The sequence below is a fragment of the Schistocerca serialis genome, chromosome 8 (genome assembly GCF_023864345.2).
Source record: "Schistocerca serialis cubense isolate TAMUIC-IGC-003099 chromosome 8, iqSchSeri2.2, whole genome shotgun sequence".
Classification (NCBI taxonomy): Eukaryota; Metazoa; Arthropoda; class Insecta; order Orthoptera; family Acrididae; genus Schistocerca; species Schistocerca serialis.
This window is the reverse complement of record NC_064645.1, coordinates 327,169,440-327,182,297: the sequence shown is the minus strand read 5'-3', so window position 1 is coordinate 327,182,297 and position 12,858 is coordinate 327,169,440. Positions and strand designations below refer to the sequence as shown.

Below are 12,858 nucleotides of genomic sequence, written 5' to 3'. Positions count from 1 at the left end.
AAAACAAGTATGTGGTTGACTGGGTAGACTTGATTCCAAATCGCAGACAGCGTTTCTACCAGAAATCGTAACGCTGTCAGCGACTCTTGTGTGTGCCTATAGAACCAAGACTGCTTTCTATGCAGGGTGATGACAACATAGTAGTTGTGTTTGGGTTTTTAATAGTGTGGTCCTTGGAGGGCGTTAGGACACTATGGTTATGATTCTTGACTTCGTGTTTTGTGACGATATATGTTAATGACATTTGAATCTCTCACCTGCACAGAGAGACGCGACCATTGTAATAAAATCGGATGTATTACCGAATTTATTATGTGATAAATAGTATAAAACATATTTACAACTTCTCTGTGCTGCTGCCTTAAGGGAGAGTTCGAAAGTGAGGATACATCCTGTGACAATGGTAAATCTTAGCACTCCATCATGGGCGAAAAATGAGTTTAATATTCTATTCCTGTGATTCAGGACGTGATAAATAAAAAATATATTTTTCTACCTCATTGACGAATACTTAAAGGGAATATAGCCTATCCCATAGTCCTGTACAGGATTTTCACAACAAGTTATGATGATTTAGTGATGTGAAAACGTGTGTATTGTCAGATTACTTCTATCTTCCGATATAAATAGCATAAACAGGAGGAATCTACATTTCGCGTGAGAAATTCGAGGTATATGGTCAACGACACCACTGCTTTGGATTGGGTAAAGTGAGTTTTTTGAACTGGGTGGTCTATGTCAGTGTGAAATTTTTTAGAACTACCGTATACAACCAAGCTGCAGCTGTTTGTTTTGCAGTGCACCAGGGCTGGCTGTAGTGGTGGTCATGAGGAGTCATCAAACAGAAGTAACGGATTGGTTCAGCCTATGACAGGTACAAAGAATGTGCTGTCCTGTCCGAACTTGCTCATGGCAGTGAGGGCTGGCAAAGTGACCGACGTACTGGGTGAGTATGACAGAAGTGGACACGTGCATGCTCTGTAAGAGAAGATTCAAAATGATGGGTGTTTGCGCTGGACATATTTATAACATACGAATTCCTACCACTCCAATCATCCCCAGATGCCCTCTGTGGCTGGGTGTGGAGCTCTCTGGTGTATACGTTCGACCATGACTGCAGCTGCAGCCGCAGCTGGGTCGTAGTTTACGTGTGACATTTAGCACTTGTCAGTACATCGCAGTGGACTCTGTCTTGCAGTCGTATTTGGTGTTGTCTCTATCCTATCATGCAATAGGCCTTCCTCCTCCTCCTTCTTAAACACGTTGCAGAGAGAAGCAGCTTAGGGGTTGTATAATGCTTTTAAAAACCAAATTGTGATCCAGTAACTGTATTACGTGCATGCCTGTGTTCGGTATGGGCTAGCATGACTGGTGCAGGTGTGGGTCTCCCTCTGGCGGCCGGCAGTCAGGAGACGGCGCGTTGCATGATCGCGAGTTTGTGTGATCGGCAGGAATTTTTTTTTCACCATATATCTTTAGTGGAAATGTTGTGATAGAGGATAATGTTTGTGCTTTCAAATGCCAGTGCATATTTAGTGCAACGATCTATTTGTGAAGAAAATTTCATTACTTGATTTGCATAATGTTTACGTGTATACTCAAACGTTCAAGATATGTTTTAATATGAAGAAGGATCATCATAAGGTAGAGGTGAGTGCTTTAAGTGATGTATTTGACTCCGTAAATTGTTCAACAATTAATTTCACGGGATAGTGCAAGTGGATTATTTGGTTCAAATGGCTCTGAGCACTATAACATCTGAGGTCATCAGTCCCCATGGATTATTTCACTCTATCTTCGATGTCAAAATTGCGTCTGCTTTCCGCTTATCTCCTGCATTAGCGACAGGAATACAGTATTCTGACGACAGATGAAAAGCTCCATCTTTGTGTTTGGTGACATTGGTTCACGTAGATAAGCAGGGAGATGAAGCGAGTCTAGAATTTGCCGATCAAAAGAATGCCGCTACTTGATGCTTAATTTGGGGCTGATATTCGGTCCATGGTCAATGGTATTTAGTAATGTCATCTGTAATTAGGCCCCTGCGTAGTTTTGACCTTCATGGCGTCGTCCTGACGATAAACACACACACGGGAGATTTCGAACGGTGGCTACTATACGGCACTTCATTCTATACTCCATTCCAAACCTTTTGCAGGGTTTACTGTCAGTGCAAGAAGTACGTATCTTTCTCGATATGTAAAAAATAGTTTGCCACTGAAATTCTCGTAATTTGCCAGTCATGAACTTTCAGACACGTAATTGTTCTGAATTTCCCATCTGTGCTTAGACACCAGTGTGCTTCGAAAGCGAGGAAAATAAAAAATAAGAGCCTAAACATCCCTGACTCTGGCAACAAATATAAACTAAGCCCTTGTGAAATCAGAATAAAAAACCATCACAATTGTTTAAATAATACATACTGCCTTATCACCTATAATCTCTTAAAATAAACTGTATTCCATAGAGTGCAGTCCATTTCCCAACAATTTTTTAAATAAGTAAATGAACTATATCCCAAACACTTGCTTGTATCCCATAAATTGTTCACATAAACAACAATGTCTAAATTGTTTAAACAATATTCCATACACTGCAATCGATTTCCCTCCAAATGGACGATGAACTGAGACTTTTTCCTGGATATTTCCGGTTGGAGAATGGATTGGGAGAGCGGGGGTATCCTGGAGGGCAGGGTTAATTAATTATTTGATTTCATTAATTAGTCAATCAAAATTATATCAAAAGTGTGCTTGTATTGGCGATGGGATTTCCCAGAGAGATGGGGGAGGAGGAGGTGGTGGAGGAGGAAGAGGAGGAGCTGAAGATATGGAGGAAGGATAGGTTAAGGACCTGTCAGTCATAAAGAGTGATTAATCCCAGGGGTTCTTAATCCTCTTAGCAGAACAGTAGGTTTAGGACCTGTCTATCAAAGGAGAACAATAGGTTTTCCACTTAATATTTGTTTGCACCGGATGTAGGCAACCCACAACGTGTGCCGATGCCTGCTTTGTGTCACTTTTGGCTGATTCCAATAGTGACTGACTGATATTGCAGTCCTATAGCACAAAGTTTTCTCGTTTCGTGAAGTGTAGAGCTTTTTATTCCTGAACATCAAAAGCAAGTTGACAGTGTTTGCACCACTTTGAAATCTTAGCAATATCCACCCGTACATCATTTTTCCAAGTTATTGAGTACTGATAACTGCATCATCTGTGGGAAGGCTGAAGTTACTGTTAATATGCCTGCAGCGTATTTAATACCCGAAATGAGCAGCAAGATTCCCAAAATACTTCTCTGGGCCCTTCTAATGTCATATCTACATCTGCCGATCACTCTCCATCGAAGATCGCATCCTGCGTCCTCACTACCAATAAATCCTCAATCCAGTTACAAATATCACTTCACATTGCATACCATTGGAGGCCTACATTCGATAATAACTTCCAAAGCGCCATGTGTGTTTGAAATTGTTAACCTGTCTCAGAATAGTATTTAGAGGATTGACATACCTTCACTACAAAAGCAGAATAACTGTGTGCAAACAGACTAACTAACGTGAGAAAATGTTAAGGACCGAACTGTGGAGAATTATATAATACTAAAAATGGGATTAATCGGACGTTTCAACAGAAACAAGTTTTAAATGAATAGTTTAATTGATTCAAACAAAACACAAACTTGAAAGGCATCTGAATATCTGACGGTACTTAGTCATTATTTCACAACAGCGCCATATGGTTTATGCCAAGTAAGCCTGCTGGTTTCCACAGTTACTTGCATCACAGGTCTTAAGAAAGTAAAAATCTGTGCTCGAGTCTAGGCTCTTAATCTGCAGTATCCCACGCTTCTTTTGGAAAGCACGAGCAGAGCGCCAGTAAAACCACCTGACTAAGCAGACTCTCTTTCTTACTTTACACTCAGTTCCACTTCATATCCTGCTGCCACCAATGAATTGTGTGGTTCACAGGTGCCAGTTTTTTTTCTCGGCACCGCTCAGCTGCTGAGTTGGAGATGTAAATGAACAATAGCACTGGCTCCCTGGGGCGCACCCAGAGATACAACTCTGCTTGGTCCCAGTTTTTCTTTGCATCAGAAACTGCCTTCCTGTCCGAAGTCCAGCATGCTCCCTGTTGCCATGTACTCTCTGAAAACAAAGAGAAAGAAGACCTTCACCGCGTTAAATGTAATTAAGACATGAAGGTACGTACAGACAGTCACTGCAGAGTAATTTTCTTTCCTAAACCATTTTACAACGTTCTGCCTTCTTATTATTCCCTTAGTTGAATGAAATTATCGTATTAAATGAAAATGGACATGCCAAATGGTTTGACGCTTTTCAAATTATACAAATTCAGTGTTAGGAGCACAAGTCATGCCGAGCATTTCGACATCAGACTCTCATCTTAAGGTAAAATGTATAAGAATCTTTTAAAGAAATGTTAATATTTGAGCAACGTAAAAAACAGTAAAGCTACAGGACTAAACAGCCTCTGTCTTACTTTACATTAAGTTCCACTTCATATCCTGTTGGTACGATTGAATTGCGTGGATTTACACGTGTCAATAGCAAAACTAATTTATACATTTAATGATCACGTTATAAAGATTTTCATGGAGCTGCTGCAACTAAATGAAGCCCGTTGTGTTGTTGAATCGTCAGGCCTAGTGTGAGATATTTGTGTCAACATGAGCCAGGAATAATCTTGCACAGCTGGTTGTCCTAAACTCCATATGCAGATTATCTCTGGCTACTGGAGGTTTCCGAACATGGTTCCAACAAACGAAAAAATTCGGCAATAATTATTATTTAGTGCAAGAGGAATTTTCGTGTGTAAATTATCTGTGCTTCCTGCAAACAACGTTTCCACATGAATAGAAAAGTTACTGAGTAGATGGCTAGTTATTTATTCATCAAAAGATCATTTACAAAACGATATCTAACAAGTCATTCAATAAAAAAGGAAAGCATTTTTTTTAAACTTAACTAGTTGAAGTATACAGTGATATCTTTTACACTATGCGTTTGTATCACATCAGTGGTCACTGCCCACACTACACACAAACGTAATTTTTTTTAAATTAATCGAAACATACAGTGGCATTTTTTACACTATGTAGTTGTATCATATCAGTGCTCACTGCCCACACTACGCACACACACACACACACACACACACACACACACACACACACACACAAAACCAAAATTTGGCTGGCATGAGGTCCTTGACGTCGCTTTCGTAATTCTTTTGAATTATTTGTGATGTACCTTTCGCCCGTCTGAAACACCTTAGTTGGATCTCACTGCGATGAATGAGATGCTGAGTTAAAAAAAATTAAAATTATCTGCCACAGATCCCAGACATGGTATTTTACTGTAAGATTCATTAAACTATTGCAATGTAATGTAAAATGACAGTTGTTTATTAGTAAAACTTACTTTTTCCAATTCTGTACCCTGTGTTACCAAAATAATCAGTGACTCTGTAGTATGAATTATTTAAGAGGTATGCTTTAAGTCACTTTCCAAAAATTAGGATTTTTGTTGTCTCTTTGATTTCCTTAATATTCAATGTTATTGCTGTGTAGAAAGTACTGTTTTGAAATTTTTGGTTGTTTTCTCTTGGTAAATGTAAGTTTCATCTGGTTCTTGTTCCATGATCCTGAATGTTGGTGTATGTGAGCTAATTGCTGATGACCTAGATGTGCATTGAAAGCTTTTAAATGTCCCCAGCTGATTAAACAGATCTTTGCAGGAGCTCGGTTACTATTTTTTTTATTCTAAATGCCCTCTTCTCTAGCATGAAGACTGTGCCTATCTATTGTGTGTGACACCTCCAGAAAATGATTTCATAAATACAGATGGAGTGCATAAATGTAGAACGATAGCGTCCTCTGTAGGAAGCAACACGTATTGCTCAGTCAAAAGTCGTCTAAATTCGTTACCGAAATCTAGAGCGCTTTATATAACAGAGCCGAGGCTGCTCTGTTCCTTCCTTCCGTCACACCTTCGATACACTTACAACTTGGCACTTAGCAGTGTCACACAGGCCCCAGCGGGAATAGAGGGCAGGATTCCTTCTTAGTGTTCAGATGGGTGTAATTGGTTTTCACTGTCCCTACAGTATAGCGAATAGGGATTCTGTAAGGTATCCAGATAGCTAAAGCCATCTCATTTCCTAACCTAATTCTATTAGCGCCATCTGATTTAAATTCGACAACATTTCATCTCCACCATTTTACTTTTGTTGGTATTCATGTTATAACCCCGTTACAAGAAATTATCTACTCTACTCAACTGCTCTTCCAAGTTCTTTGTCGACTCTGGCAGAACTGTAATGTCGTCGGCAAACCTCAAAGATTTTATTCTTCTTTCTGAAATTTAACTGCAAATTTCTCCTTGTTTTCATTTACTGTTAGCTCATCGTATATGTTGAATAACACTGGGGAGAGCCTACAACCCTGTTTCAATCACTTCTCAAAAACTGTTTCCATTTCTGCCCTTAGACTCTTGTAACTGCAGAGAGGTTTCTATAGATGTTTTCGACAGCTCTTCCCTCTCCGTATTTTATCCCTCTGTATTCCCTTAGCTATAATATTAAAGTAGGAGGTAAATTCAGTACTCCAGCGTTCGTTATAAGTTTACTTCCTGACAACGGATTCGCTAATTGGATGTAAAAGTGTTCAGAAATAGTCCCCAGCATGAGTATGTTAAGTTAAATGGGATGATATCATTGCTACTGTTTGGTAAAAAAGGGGAGATGAGATGGTGGCGTAAAGTTCCTGATCACCAGCCTTTGCACCAATGTCGTGGATTAAACGTCAAACCTCTCCGCAGTGTTTCATGAAGCGAGAGTGTGAGGTAATGGGCGAGTGGTGTCGCCCTGGAAATATTCTAAGTTCGGAGTTGGCGTGGCCGCGCGCGTCACTAGGCAAGCCGGGGCCCGCCAGCAAACAAGTGGTGCCTAACGTTAGCTGAACAGGAGGGGTAGCCCCGGCGCGTCGTCCAGGCCGAGCACGTGGCTGGGGATTCCTTGGTGACGCTGTGTCGATGGAAAAGACTTGTATGCCGGAAGTGCCGAAGATGGCGGGCTATGTGAAACCATCACGGCAGACATTCCACAGTTTGTATAGAAATTAACGGTAGGCAGATGACATCTTAAAAACAAATATGTACATTACTATTATTAGCACGACGATTCTGATGGTGTAATCAGATTTTCAGTGTTTTTATATTAGTTTAAAGTTTAGCAACTGACTGTAAATTATACAAGTAATGCCCAGAAACGAATTTCCAAAATCTAAACGGCTCATCCTATTTCGTCGATCGACATATTTTTAGAAAGCTATTAGTGTAAACTTAAATTGGTACGACTTAAAAATGGTTCAAATGGCTCTGAGCACTATGGGACTTATTGTCTGAGGTCATCAGTCCCCTAGAACTTAGAACTACTTAAACCTAACTAACCTAAGGACATCACACACATGCATGCCAGAGGCAGGATTCGAACCTGCGACCGTAGCGGTCGCACGGTTCCAGACTGAAGCGCCTAGAACCGCTCGGCCACTCCAGCCGGCGGTATGAATTACAGGCGTGTAACTTGAATAGCACATGAGTTGTTGGAGGTCAAAGTGATCGATTACTATCGATCGCGTCAGGTCATAAGTACTCCACAGTTACAGGAAAAAACGGTAGCAGCATGCTTATAAATATATTTATTCATCTATGTCTTTGTTTATATCCGATATACGCTATTCATGAAGAAATTGGTCAAATATTTACTGTGTTTTAGAAAGCACAGAGACATTAGGCTACTTGCCTACTTTTGCTTGCTATTCCTTTGGTATATTTTTATTTAATTTGTTTATGTCTTTAATTTAGAGCATGTTATGGCCCAGCCATAGGAATATTTATTTAATTTCAAGTTATTTAAATATAAATCCAGTTTTCGAATGTGTTTCATTATGTTTGTGAATGTGCGTTGGCTTGAAGACATGGTGGGAGCGCTCTAGCCAGTCACAGCACTCGTGAATGGAGAGGGTGGATGGAAGTGGGAGAAGAGTACGGGAGAGGACACGGGAGTGAGTGCGCACGTGGTTGCGGGAGATATAAATAATTCAGAGTGTCGACTTTTGCTCTTGTGTGATTTCCGTGGCTTTTGCAGTGAAGACGTAATATGCGTTTAGAAGTGAATATTTCGCGAGCTATGTTGTTGTTCATAACTAATTGTGTGAAGTAGGAATCTATTATTTCCCTGTTATTAAACTTATATTTTATTTAATTGCTGGACCATCTACACCAGAAAGTGTTTTGCAGAAATATAACACATTCTCAAAAGCACTTCTATTACTGTACTCATCATTTAAAGTCGTTAAAAATAGTACCTGCAGACTTTGTTTAATTTCAATCTTGTATTTACAAATTTCTACGTTACATTCGCAATTGCCGAGTGATAGGAAGCTTCGACCATTGGATTCACGTGTACATTCATATTGTATACTGTAGACTCAGCAGTATTTGGCTTGTAATGTGGCAACTACGTATCCCAGCCGCTAGACAACGAAACCAGCCAAAAGTTATAATATATCAACTCTGAGTCTGTGGGTGCGTAGTTGAGGTCCACCACACCATTTCGTTTTATTTGAAAGCCCAGAAATGCATGTGACACTGTCGGTGTCGAACCGTCCGCCACTTAAGGGACATCATGCTCACTGGCCCCTCTGATGCTGTTCGAGAGGAGTAGGCTATCCGCTTTGTTTTGCACAAGGCAGACTTCTTTTTAATAACCAAATTCAATTCGCGACGTTCATTCTGTGCAACACAAGCAAAACAAATTAAAATGAATGTGATAGCCACGAAGCGAACCCGCGTCAACTGCTGAGAAGCCAACTATTCTGACCATCACACCAGCAACGGACGTAGCTGCAACGTACCTTTGTGACTAGGCTGGAGGACGAAACTCCTGCCTTCCACTACCGCCACAGAACCAGACGGTGGAAACATATGTCGGGGTAGTGTGTGATCAGCCTAACCGACTGTAGGGAGTCTAGCCACCGAAAGTGCGTGCTTGGAACAACGCAGGTATTTTTTCACTACAATCTTGTTTCGATTAGTATGCAATTGCCATGCGTACCTATTGATGTTACAATCAATATAGCTTACTTACGTCTTTATATGCTTCATATAAAGTTGTTTCACAAATCTACTTTCGTCTAGGTGGAGTGAAGTTCTTGAAGCGGATGTTTGACTGGTTACAAGTTGTACTAATCGTGTAATTTCGTCTTTATAGATTAATATTTTTGACACATAAAATGACAATTTTCGCTCCTACGGTGCCTTATGTTACAAAGCAAATTGTATATCTGAGGCTCAGAGTTTGCGGTTTTATGTTGTAGGTATTACAACTTTGTTGTTAACTTTTGTTAAAGGTTGTCTATTCTTTGTATTTCATGGGGTTTTTATTCGTTGTCTTTTCAACGAAGTTTTGTAAATAATTTTTGTTTCAGGTCAGTTTGTTCGATGAGACCGTCGTTGCTATGTTAATTCGTATGGGTATAAATTTCTGTCTCTTCCAAAACGTTCATGGTAGGGCCTTTAGATATTGTATGTGTAATTTTTAAACTATTTTCGATGTGTTATGCTGTTTGGTTTTGGTTCTTTTGATGTAAGTAGAAGCTTGATTGGTTGCTTTTACAGTTTGTCACGCATTCTTCAATTTGAATTGTAATGTTTTCCATTGGGCAGACGGGAAGAAGCTTTACAATTCGATTTAAAGGACCTTCGTGAAAGTGTGAAAGTGATCAGTCACGATTCTGCTTACACCTAAAGAACTAAAACAACACAGTAGAACCTATTTGAAATCTGATTTACCGTGTTTACAAAAAGCATATCAGGAGCGATAATTGTCATTTTATGTGTCAAAAATGGTTACTGTAGAGACTAAATTACGTGATTCATGCAACTTTTTACCAGAAAAATATCCATTGAAAGATGCAATATGAAGGTCACTCCACCTTGACGCAAGTAAATGTATAAAATAACTTTATATGAAACAGACAAAGGCCTAAGTGAGCTATATCAATTTTAATATCAACAGGTACACTTGACAAGGTCACAACAGCGAAACACATACGTTTTTCACTCCTTTCCCAATACTTTTTCCCCTCCTAGAGTACCATCTGCTTCCCCCTACTTATCCTAAAAGTACCTGATTGACTGCCTCGTAATTGTTGGTTATAATCATCTAAAATTGGTATAAATGTTCTTCTCTGGAAAGTTTGAATATTCCATTAGCAGTGGTTGGAGACTACTTCCTAATAGTGCCCAATGACTGAACGTTTGGTTGCTGCAAAGCTACTATGATGTACTGTAGCGAACACGGACTGTTTGTCATTTTGTGCTAAAATAACTGACTTTATGTTTATCAGACATCAAAAATATTATTTACTGGTGCACAGTGTGAGCCCAAACCACGGCACTATCAGCGAAGTCCAGCACTCTGTCATCTTAAATAAAGGTGAAATACTGTAGATTCATTCATGTGCCCCAATACTCTGCAGAAACTACTGTTTTAGTCCTAACCACTGGTGCTCAAATTGCTCGCCAATCGGAGAATAACTACAATTCCTTAGTAATAAAATAACGGCAAGCGAACACAGGTCCCGACTGTTCACCAATACACAAATAAATATAAGTCCAGAGTGTGGCTAATACACAAAAAATTCGAACACCCGAACAGCAGACACTACTCAGAAATGTTCCTGGACCAGAAGTCTAGAATATACCTTAGTCTAAGACACCACGAAATAAAACCAGAGTCCAGACTGCAACTGAACACGTAAATCTTGATGTCTGGAAATCGGCCAGACCAATAATGCCACTCCCTTTGCAAACCACTGTTCAAGGAAGTTTCTCCACTTGGCTGTCAGAAGTATCGAACGCTAGTATGCTCATTATTGAATGAGAGGCCGATGACCTCACTTCTGCAACTATCAGAAGAATTAACTGGGTTTATTCGGTGCAAGGGAACCCGGGAGCGGATCCTAAATATCCGGCAGCCTACAGAGAAGGCAAGGGAATGTAATATCAAGATGTTCATGTGCTTCTTGGATTACAAGAAAACTTACGACAAGGTGAAATTATCAGTGCCATGGACTACCCTCATCGAGATGGGTACAACGACATACCTGATATACGTGATTCGGCAACTGTACATTTCGAACACAGAGACAGTAAGAACCAATAAAACTTTCTCAGAAAACATTTCTGTTAATGCAGGCGTGAGATAAGATTGCATTCTTTTCCCTCTGTTGTTCAGTAGCAGAGAATATGGCCTTCAAGTTAATAACACAAAGATAAAATTGGTGTTTGTAGATGTGCTAATGGCAACAGAACTGACATCACAAGAATTGCAGGCTACCAGATTGTCAGTCGCTTCGAGTATTTAGTATGTGTTGTCGCTGATACTGGAGATTACGAGCCTGAGACGCGTAGCCGCATTTCAATTGCAAGTAATTGTACAGAAAAACTTGTTCGCATCTGGAAGGAGACGTCCATCACTTCCGAGACAAAGCTCGAAGACGTCTGAACTCTAATCTTCCCTATTGCAACCTATGCAGCAGAAACTTGGACGATGAAGACGGCGGATCGCTGCAGGACTGATGCTTTGGAAATGTGGTGCTCTAGAAAATTACCACGAATAGTACATCGAACTGAGGCAGTTTGGTATCATAACAGGACTGTGCACTCTTATCAACCAAAATCAGTTGAAGTATTTTGGTTGCATTGCCAGAAGACAATAGGCAATGGAAGAACAGTCACAGAGGGAACAGTCGGCGGCTGAAGACCTAGAGGGGGCTCTCCATTGCAATTAACAGCCAGACCGAGATGGGCTTAAAGCAGGCAAGTCACCATGCCCACGACAGAGCATTGTGCAGGCAGGTTGTCAAGAGGCTTACCACGTCATTCCATCACACAATTTCACGGTGTTGCAGTAAAGAAAGATTAGCATTTCAACGGTGGAAAATGCAAAGAGGAGGGACGAGTGACGGTGTGGCAGCGTTGCGTAACTCGAAACTCATTTGGTATTCACGCACATTACCTTGTCGAGTTCCGTTGTTTTTTATAACAAGAAACTACTCTTGGGATTGAAAAATATGTTTCCGCCCGGGATCGAACCGGGGACCTTGCGCGTGTGAGGCGCACGTGATAACCACTACACTACGGAAACACACACTGCCGTTCTTCGAGGACAAGATACACACGAAAAGTTTTCACTGATTTCCCCCACCCCCTCCTCCCTATCTCTATCTCTCTCTCTCTCTCGCCTCCCCACTCCTCCACCCCCCCCCCCCCCCCCCCGCCCCCCTCGCTATGTGACCGCCTGCTTTCACTACCACAGCGAGCTGGACCTGGTTCGGACGCCCGTGGTGCAGCTATCCCGACACCTCACTTAGGAATCTGAGACGCAGATGCAGCGTAAATAACACAAACACATACACACAAATACTTAACTTGACTGTTATTCCTCTAAACATCGTCAGATGTCATATCGTCGCTGTTTTTGACAATATTTAAGACTTTTCGTAAAGTATATAAGTGTAGTCGGGCCAAATAAAGATGGATTCTTATCGAACAGTGCAGTCGTTATAAAGTGGGAATATAGATATTGCTCTAGAGCCTAATGTACTGTACCTTCATCGTCACAGAGTTGAGAAATAGCTCAAACCACAAGGACTTGTTTTATTACGCGTCATTTGCAGTCTGTTCACAATTGTCTTGCTAACATTTGCTCTGTGTTTGACATATTACTGGTTTCAGGTTACTTAAAATCAAATGCATGAGCAGGCGTGACA

At 40.6% G+C, this 12,858-nt stretch overlaps 1 non-coding gene across 1 annotated transcript; it reads right to left on the bottom strand.

Annotated features, from left to right (window-relative positions):
• Positions 1-12,160: 12,160 nt before the first annotated feature.
• Trnav-cac (transfer RNA valine (anticodon CAC)) lies at positions 12,161-12,233 on the bottom strand. Its single transcript has one exon. It is a non-coding gene; the product is annotated as a tRNA-Val (tRNA).
• Between the last annotated feature and the right edge of the window lie 625 nt (positions 12,234-12,858).